The sequence below is a fragment of the Tachyglossus aculeatus genome, chromosome 8 (genome assembly GCF_015852505.1).
Source record: "Tachyglossus aculeatus isolate mTacAcu1 chromosome 8, mTacAcu1.pri, whole genome shotgun sequence".
Taxonomy (NCBI): domain Eukaryota; kingdom Metazoa; phylum Chordata; class Mammalia; order Monotremata; family Tachyglossidae; genus Tachyglossus; species Tachyglossus aculeatus.
The window spans coordinates 33,509,064-33,518,086 of record NC_052073.1 but is presented as its reverse complement, the minus strand read 5'-3'; the positions used below and the strand labels follow the sequence as shown (position 1 = coordinate 33,518,086).

At 45.6% G+C, this 9,023-nt stretch overlaps 1 pseudogene; it reads right to left on the bottom strand.

Annotated features, from left to right (window-relative positions):
- Nucleotides 1-8,664: 8,664 nt before the first annotated feature.
- Nucleotides 8,665-8,818, bottom strand: LOC119931961 (annotated as a pseudogene).
- Nucleotides 8,819-9,023: the final 205 nt, after the last annotated feature.

The window sequence follows — 9,023 nt, the reverse complement described above, 5'->3', positions numbered from 1 at the left end:
AGGTACTGGAAAGTCTCCAGGTGCGATCCTGAAAGGGGGTCTGAATGTGTAGCATTTTATTAAATGCTTCAGAGAGTATAACAAAAGAAAGTTAGAGGGTATAGCAAAAATAAAACACATATTTCTCCATCCTCAAGCTTATAGTTGAATGTTCGAAACACGGACATAAATTGTTTACATATAGTGGTAGAAGGATGAAAAAATATAAAAGGTATGATTATGTCAGGATGGAATAGCTGAATAAATGATTAATTATGTGTGTAAATATGTGTGTTCCCAAGGATATGCATATATATATATATATATATATATATATATATATATACCTGATGCACACCAAATGACACCATCTTCCCTGCCATTTTCACCAGTGAAGGCCTCTTCTTTTCCCATTCCCCAAGACTTGCTGGGAAAGGGGAAGGAGTTGACCTCCTTCTTGTCCCTCAGTGTCTCCTTTGCACCATCCCACCTCTCCTGTCCCTCTCTTTTCCTTGCTTTGAATCTCATGGCATCCTCTATCAACCCACTCCAGTTTCTAGTCATGGCCATCTCTCCAGGGGCTCCTTCCCTACACTGCTTTCAAATGTGTTCATGTACCTCGTAGCCTTAAAAACCTTCCCTTGACCCCATGACTTCCTCTAGTTATTGCCCCAACACGTTCCTACCATTCTTCTCTGAACTCTTCCCCAGTGCCTCCACTTCCTCTCCTCTAATTTTCTCCTTGACCACCTCCAATCTGAATTCTGCTTCCTTCATTCCATGGAAACTGCCCTTTTCAAGGTCACCAATGACCTTCTAGCCAAATTCAACGGCCTCTACTCCATCCTAATCCTCCTAGATCTCTCAGTGCACCCATGTGCACTTCCCACTTGAGAAGAATCCACTTACTTTCCCTCATGGGAAGAATTCATTACATTACCAGCACACGTGGTGGGCGGCTAGCTCTCACCATGTGATCTCCCTACATGGGAGGAATCCACTCATGATTCCCATCAGCAGCGGGGTACCTGGGTCCCACCCACGAGACACTCACCCATCCCACGGCCCTTGCCTCAGTGTGCTGGTTCTGGTTGTAGAGCGGGCATCTGGCCTTCTGGTCAGGGAGAGACACGTGGGCTGCTGCTGCTGCAGTGGCTTCCCCTGCTGCTGCATGTCCTGGTGTTCTGACCCCGAAGGTCAGAGGCGACAGGTATTTATTGCCTGTGCCCCTAGGCCATTCCGGCTTCCGGCCTCAGTCTATCCAATCTCTGCCCTCCCCCTCCTCCATACCTAACTTGATTGGCACGGGGGAAAGGGACACCTTCTGTATTCCCAGTTGGGGCTGTCAATCTAGCAGATTTGGTCATGGGGGGCGGTATCCCACCCTCACTTCCGAGTTCCGCCTGCTGGCTCAGGTGGTCACGAGATAGCTTTTGACCTTGAGATGGCCGGTACCCAAGGGTCACCTCGGAACACCTCCTCCTTCTCTGAGCCCCAGCTTCTGTGAGCCCACCCTCAGGCTTGGTGATGGAGGTGGCAGTGCGCATTAAAGAGAGCTCATGACCACCGTTGCATTCTACTTCTACTCCTCCTCCTCCCAGGCCTTGCTATACTCAGCCTTGGAATTTGCAGACCTTTGTGCTCAGGATCACATCCATCTTTGGCAGTAGTGTTGTCGGCATGAGGCGTGAGGATCTTCCCACTCCTCTGGCTGGGCTATGATGGTATTAGTGCCTCTTTGTCTAAGGATTCTGCATGGGCCAGGGCTGGGACGCTCTCTCCACTCTCCCCAAGCTGGACTCGGGAAGACCTATATCTCAACCCTAAGGATTGGGGTGGGGAGAAGAGCAGTGACAAGGTGATTTGGCTTCCATAGGGACCAGGGCCCTGAGCCAGCCCTTCCTCAAGTTTCAAAACACCTCAAACTGCTATTGAGCCATTCTCCCTTGTTCCACCTCTGGCCAAAACAGATGTCTAGCAACCTATTTGTCTTTTATAGTGGCTCAGTGACAAATCCACTTCCTTCAGGAAGGCTTTCTTGAACAAGTCACTGCTCCATGGTTGCTTCAGTACAGCATTAATCCTTAGCACTTATCTATTTATATTTTTATGATATTTGTTAAGTGATCACTACGTGCCAAGCACTGTTTTAAGCACTGGGGTAAAAACAAGATGATCAGGTTGGACACAATCCATGTCTCCCATGGAGCTCACAGTCTTAATTCCTATTTTACAGATAAGGTAACTGAGGCACAGAGATGTTAAGTGACTTGCCCAAGGTCACACAGCAGGCAATTGAGGCAGCCAGGATTAGAACCCAGTTCCTTCTGGCTCCCAGGCCCACGCTCTATCCAATGGGCTATGGTGCATATAAATTCCATAACTATTTATATGTGTATATTTTTATTGGATTTTTATTTGAGTATTCAATTATCTATTCCACCATTTCAGTCTGAGATGGTTGAATTACTCCTCCTCTTCACTCTATTTTAATATCATCTTTGTTTGTGTCCTTCATTAGATTATTTGCTGAGCACTGTACTATGTGCTTGGAAAAGTACAATATAACAGAGTTGGGAGACATGCTCCCTACCCACAATGAGATTAGAGTCTAGAGGGAGAGACTGTAGGGGATTAATATAAGTGAATTGTTAATTATCAATAATTATTAATTAATCATTACTAATTACTCAAATTAATTACTAATGAAAGTATTAGTATATAAGTACATAAGGACTTACCATCTCAGTATCGCACCTGGAGAGTTTTCAGTACTATAGCAGTCTCTGCTACAGGAGGGAGAGTCAAGCAGAGACATACCCATTCCATGGCCTAGAGAATAGAACACGGGCCTGGGAGTCAGAAGGTTATGGGTTCTAATCCCACCTCCATCAATTGTCTGCTGTGTGGCTTGGGCAAGTCACTTCACTTCTCCATGCTTCATTTCCTCCACCTGTAAAATGGGGATTAAGACTGCAAGCCCCATGTGGAACAAAGACTGTGTCCAACCTGATTTGCTTGTATCTACCCCAGTGCTTAGTACAGTGCCAGGCACACAGTAAGCCCTTAACAAATGCCATTATTATTTTTATTATTATTACTAATTTGGGCAGTGGCTAGTGAGTGGAAGGCAATCGGAAGTCAAAATTCACCTGTGCTGGGCAGCAGTGGCATGGGAGAAAGTTGAGGGCTTAGGCTCAAGTTTATTATATGGAAGAAGACAATGGTAAACCACTTTCGTATTTTTACCAAGAAAATTCTATGGATACAGTACCAGAATAATTGCAGTGGAGGTGGGGTGCTCTGGGAGAATTGTGTCCATGGTGTCGCTATGGGTCAGGGACGACTTGACAAGATAAGACAAAATAAGACAGAAGGGCTGTGAGTCTGAGGGAGAACTGAATAAAGGATGCAAATCCAAATGTAAGGGTGACACAAAAGGGAATGGGAGAAGAGGAAATGACAGCTTATTCGGGGAAGGTCTTTTGGAGGAGACATGCTTCTTGGAGGAGATGTGCTTTTAATAAGGCTTTGTGAATTCCTCGAGGGATGGGAATGTGTGTCCAGCTTCTCTAGAAGTCTCCCAAGTGTTTAGTTCAGTGGTTCACAATCTGTAACTGCTTAGTAAATACCATTGGTTGATTCACTGAGTCTCCAAAGTTTGAAATATTTTAGGTGCTTCCATTATCATTGCTCCTTAACAGAGGACAATCAATCAATCAATCAATCGTATTTATTGAGTGCTTACTGTGTGCAGAGCACTGTAATAAGCACTTGGGAAGTACAAGTTGGCAACATATAGAGACAGTCCCTACCCAACAGTGGGCTCACAGTCTAGAATGGGGAGACAGAGAACAAAACAAAACATATTAACAAAATAAAATAAATAGAATAGATATGTACAAGTAAAATAAATAAATGAATAGAGTAATAAATACGTACAAACATATATACATATATACAGGTGCTGTGGGGAAGGGAAGGAGGTAAGGTGGGGGGGATAGAGAGGTGGGAGAGGAAGGAGGGGGCTCAGTATGGGAAGGCCTCCTGGAGGAGGTGAGCTCTCAGTAGGGCCTTGAAGGGAGGAAGAGAGCTAGCTTGGCAGATGTGGGGAGGGAGGGCATTCCAGGCAAGGGGGATGACGTGGGCCGGGGATCGACGGCAGGACAGGCGAGAACGAGGCACGGTGAGGAGATTAGCGGCAGAGGAGCGAAGGGTGCGGGCTGGGCTGTAGTAGGAGAGAAGGAAGGTGAGGTAGGAGGGGGCGAGGTAATGGAGAGCCTTGAATCCGAGGGTTAGGAGTTTCTGCCTGATGCGCAGGTTGATTGGTAGCCACTGGAGATTTTTGAGGAGGGGAGTAACATGCCCAGAGCGTTTCTGGACAAAGACAATATGGGCAGCGGTGTGAAGTATGGATTGAAGTGGGGAGAGACAAGAGGATGGGAGATCGGAGAGGAGGCTGATACAGTAGCCCAGACGGGATAGGGTGAGAGCTTGAACGAGCAGGGTAGCGGTTTGGATGGAGAGGAAAGGGTGGATATTGGTGACGTTGCGGAGCTGAGACCGGCAGGTTTTGGTGACGGCTTGGATGTGAGGGGTGAACGAGAGAGCGGAATCGAGGATGACACCAAGGTTGTGGGCTTGTGAGATGGGAAGGATGCTAGTGCTGTCAACAGTGATGGGAAAGTCAGGGAGAGGGCAGGGTTTGGGAGGGAAGACAAGGAGTTCAGTCTTGGACATGTTGAGTTTTAGGTGGTGGGCAATCAATCAATCAATCAATCGTATTTATTGAGCGCTTACTATGTGCAGAGCACTGTACTAAGCGCTTGGGAAGTACAAATTGGCAACATCATCATCATCATCAATCGTATTTATTGAGCGCTTACTATGTGCAGAGCACTATACTAAGCGCTTGGGAAGTACAAATTGGCAACATATAGAGACAGTCCCTACCCAACAGTGGGCTCACAGTCTAAAAGGGGGAGACAGAGAACAAAACCAAACATACTAACAAAATAAATTAAATAGGATAAATATGTACAAGTAAAATAAATAAATAGAGTAATAAATATGTACAAATATATATACATATAAACAGGTGCTGTGGGCAGACATCCAGATGGAGATGTCCTGAAGGCAGGAGGAGATGCGAGCCTGGACGGAGGGGGAGAGAGCAGGGGCAGAGATGTAGATTTGGGTGTCATCAGCATAGAGATGATAGTTGAAGCCGTGGGAGCGAATGAGGTCACCAAGGGAGTGAGTGTAGATCGAGAATAGAAGGGGACCAAGAACTGAACCTTGAGGAACCCCCACAGTAAGGGGATGGGTGGGAGGAGGATGAGCCTGCAAAAGAGACTGAGAATGAATGACCGGAGAGATAAGAGGAGAACCGGGAGAGGACGGAGTCTGTGAAGCCAAGGTTGGATAGTGTGTTGAGGAGAAGGGGGTGGTCCACAGTGTCGAAGGCAGCTGAGAGGTCGAGGAGGATTAGGATAGAGTATGAGCCGTTGGATTTGGCAAGCAGGAGGTCATTGGTGACCTTTGAGAGGACAGTTTCCATGGAATGTAGGGGATGGAAGCCAGACTGGAGGGGGTCGAGGAGAGAGTTGGTGTTGAGAAATTCGAGGCAGCGCGTGTAGATGACTCGTTCAAGGAGTTTGGAAAGGAATGGTAGGAGGGAGATGGGGCAATAACTAGAAGGTGAGAGGGTTTTTTAGGGTGGGAGAGACATGGGCATGTTTGAAGGCAGAGGGGAAGGAACCAGTGGAGAGTGAGCGGTTGAAGATGGAAGTTAAGGAGGGGAGAAGGGATGGAGTGAGAGATTTCATGAGATGAGAGGGAATTTTTTTACAAGAAAACTGCAGCAGTGTCTCAGCTTGGCAGGTTTGCTTGGCAAACCACTAGACCACAGCTTGGGACATAGCACAGGCAGGTCTGCATCTGCAATACTGAGGGAGCAGAGTGGGTGAGGGATTGGATCTATCAAGGTGGATCAGTCAGAGACTGAGTAATTGAAAGGGATCGATACGGAAGGCCATTGTGCCTGAGGAGCTATAAGAGGCCAGGTTTGTCCTAATGCTCAGGATTTACGTTGGACCTTGGGTGAATCTCCCTGAGAAGGGATTCATTCATCAGGACAGAGAGGAATTTTAACAAACTAGCCATGACTGAGACCCCTAGCAACAATTACATTCCCTTGTCCGGGTCCTGTAAATAACCCATTGATAACACCAACCCATCTAGTAGACCCCATAAATTACTGAGGGACATTCCACTAACTGTTCATTTGCAAGAAAAGGGCAGCAGGCCCCTGCAGCTGGTGGACCACTCCATGCACTAAGGACTGTGGGTGATGTCGAATGAGTATTCAGCATGCTGCTGCAGTATGGGTCCCGGGCTGTAGGATGGGAGCTGGTTGGGTTCTGTCTCTCATTGTATTATTCAACACTTGCATAAACTCTCTTGTAATAATAAACTCTGTAGTTTATAATAATAAAAAATAATGCATCTAAATAAACTTAAATAAATAAATAAATAAAATTAATAATAATAATAAATAGTAAATCCCTTGTAAAGACTTTGGTGCTGCCATATCAATCTTCAGGTAGTTTATGTTATTCCTGGTGGTGTCTGGTATAAGACCCTGAATGTACCATGCTAGAACTGAGAAGAACAGTTCCTCTCAAGCCAACCTACACATTCTCATTCTCATCCATCTCTCTGTCTACCACTTATTCATCACCATTCCCTCTGTCCTGGAACTCCCTCCCACTTCACAACTGGAAGACCACTACTCTTCCCAATTTAAGGGCTCTTCTGAAATCACATAGCCTCCAGGAGGTCTTTCCCAATGAAATTTCTCATATCCCCATGTTATAGTCCTGCTGAACAGCCAATTCAGTACATCTGTGTCACCTAAGCACTTGAGTACTTCCCCCTACTGCACTTATGTGCAGAAGCTGCGTAGTCTAGTGGCAAGAGCACGGGCTTGGGAGTCAGAGATCATGGGTTCTAAGCCAGGCTTTGCCACTTGTCTGCTGTGTGACCTTGGAGAAGTCACTTAACTTCTCTATGCCTCAGTTACCTAAAATGGGGATTAAGACTGAGCCCCATGTGGGACAACCTGATTACCTTGTATCTACCTCAGCGCTTAGAAAAGTGCTTGGCACATAGTAAGCACTTAACAAATGCCATTATTATTATTATTATGCTCCCTTGATTTCCCCTGCCTTTAATTTATTTTAATGCCTGTATCTTACTAAATCTATTGTACTTTCTTGAGTATTTAGTACAATCTTCTCTAAAGAGTAAATACTCAATATTTGGATTTCTTTAGTTTTCATCAGTTACATCTATGTTTTTCCTCTTGTTCCCATTGAATTGTCCCCTAACCCTTGCCTCACTGAGGCCAAAACTGTTGCTTCTCCCTGGGTTCCTGTGGCTCCCTCCTAACTCTCTTCCCAACAGATAATACATATGGAAAAATTCCCTCTCTCTATCTTGAGTATTTGTTCTCTCTGCCACGGAGGGGGAGATGATGCTAGTTCACAGTGGGGCAGGGAGAGGGGTGGAGAAATGTTGCTCAGTGGTGAAGCACACTTCATTTCACTGTGTCTCAATTACCTCATCTATAAAACAGGGAGTAAGACTGTGAGCCCCATTAGGGACATGAACTGTGTCCAATCTGATTATTTTATACCTTCCCCAGTACTAATGCTGTGTCTGGTGCATAGTAAGAGCTTAAGGAATATCAACCAAAACCTGCAGGCCTTAATATTGCTGGGAAGATGCTGCCTCTGAGTGCCACGTTCCCATGTCTCTATCTCTGCTATGCAATGCCTGGGCTCTCTGGTTTGAGCTGGCCCCAGTGTTGGAACCCTGCAAGGTAGGTAGGGGCAGTAGTGGCAACAATTCCCACCTCTACCCAGTCACACCCCAGAATGACATCACAAAAATTCCTCACCAGTCTCTGGAGGCCCAACATGAACACAGTCATTTTATTGTGGTCTGAGGGGTAGAGATATTCCTGCCTCAGGCAATATGATCTGAGTGATGTGCTGCCTATGTGGATAGATACAAATATGTTAGATTCACTTATTCATTGGATAGTATATTTTCATTCATTAATTCATTCAATCATATTTACTGAGTGCTTATTGTGTGCAGAGCACTGTACCAAGTGCTTGGAAGAGTACGGTATAACAATAAACAGACACATTCTCTGCCCACGAGTTTACAGTCTAGAGGTGGGAGACAGACACCAATACAAATAAATAAATTACAGATAATCACAAGAGCACATAGAATACCAAATGAGTGAACATTCATTCATTCAATTATATTTATTGAGTGCTTACTGTGTGCATGGCATTGCACTAAGCGCTTGGAAAGTACAATTGAGCAATCCCTGCCCATACCGGAGGAGGCAAACATCAAGACAAGTTAACAGGCATTAACATAAGCAAATAGAATTACATTTATCACACCAGGTAGGCACAAGGAAATCACATTGAACATGGGGCTCACAACTTAAATCCACCTCACCAGAAAAATGGATAAAGAAATGTGCTCCAATAAGTAGTGAGATAAAGATAAAAGCATCACCCCATAGAATCATAAATCATAGACGTACCCACTATGCCTCTTTATTGACCCCAGAGTATAAAGATGACCTACCTTTTAACAAAAAAAACCAGTCCCCCATTACCATAAATTATGCACTCGAGTTTCCCACATGTGGGAAAATCACAGGGGTCAGCACATCCCGAGTGCAATGGGCTAGTCTCACCTTAGGAAAACCACCTAGGGGATCATGGTGTCTCCCCTTCCAGGTAAGTTTGAGGCCCTAAATCCCCTGCCAACCCACCCCACCCCACCCACCCCATTGTAAAGCCACGCTTGGCAGCATCACCCCCTGACCCAATGCGTTAATGACTTCCTAGCCTACCGAAACATCATATCTTGTGGGAGAAAAAAAGAGCCTTAAAATGACTTTGAGGGAGAAAGCATTGGGGAAAGCAGTCCCGGCCTGCACGGTGCTCCCT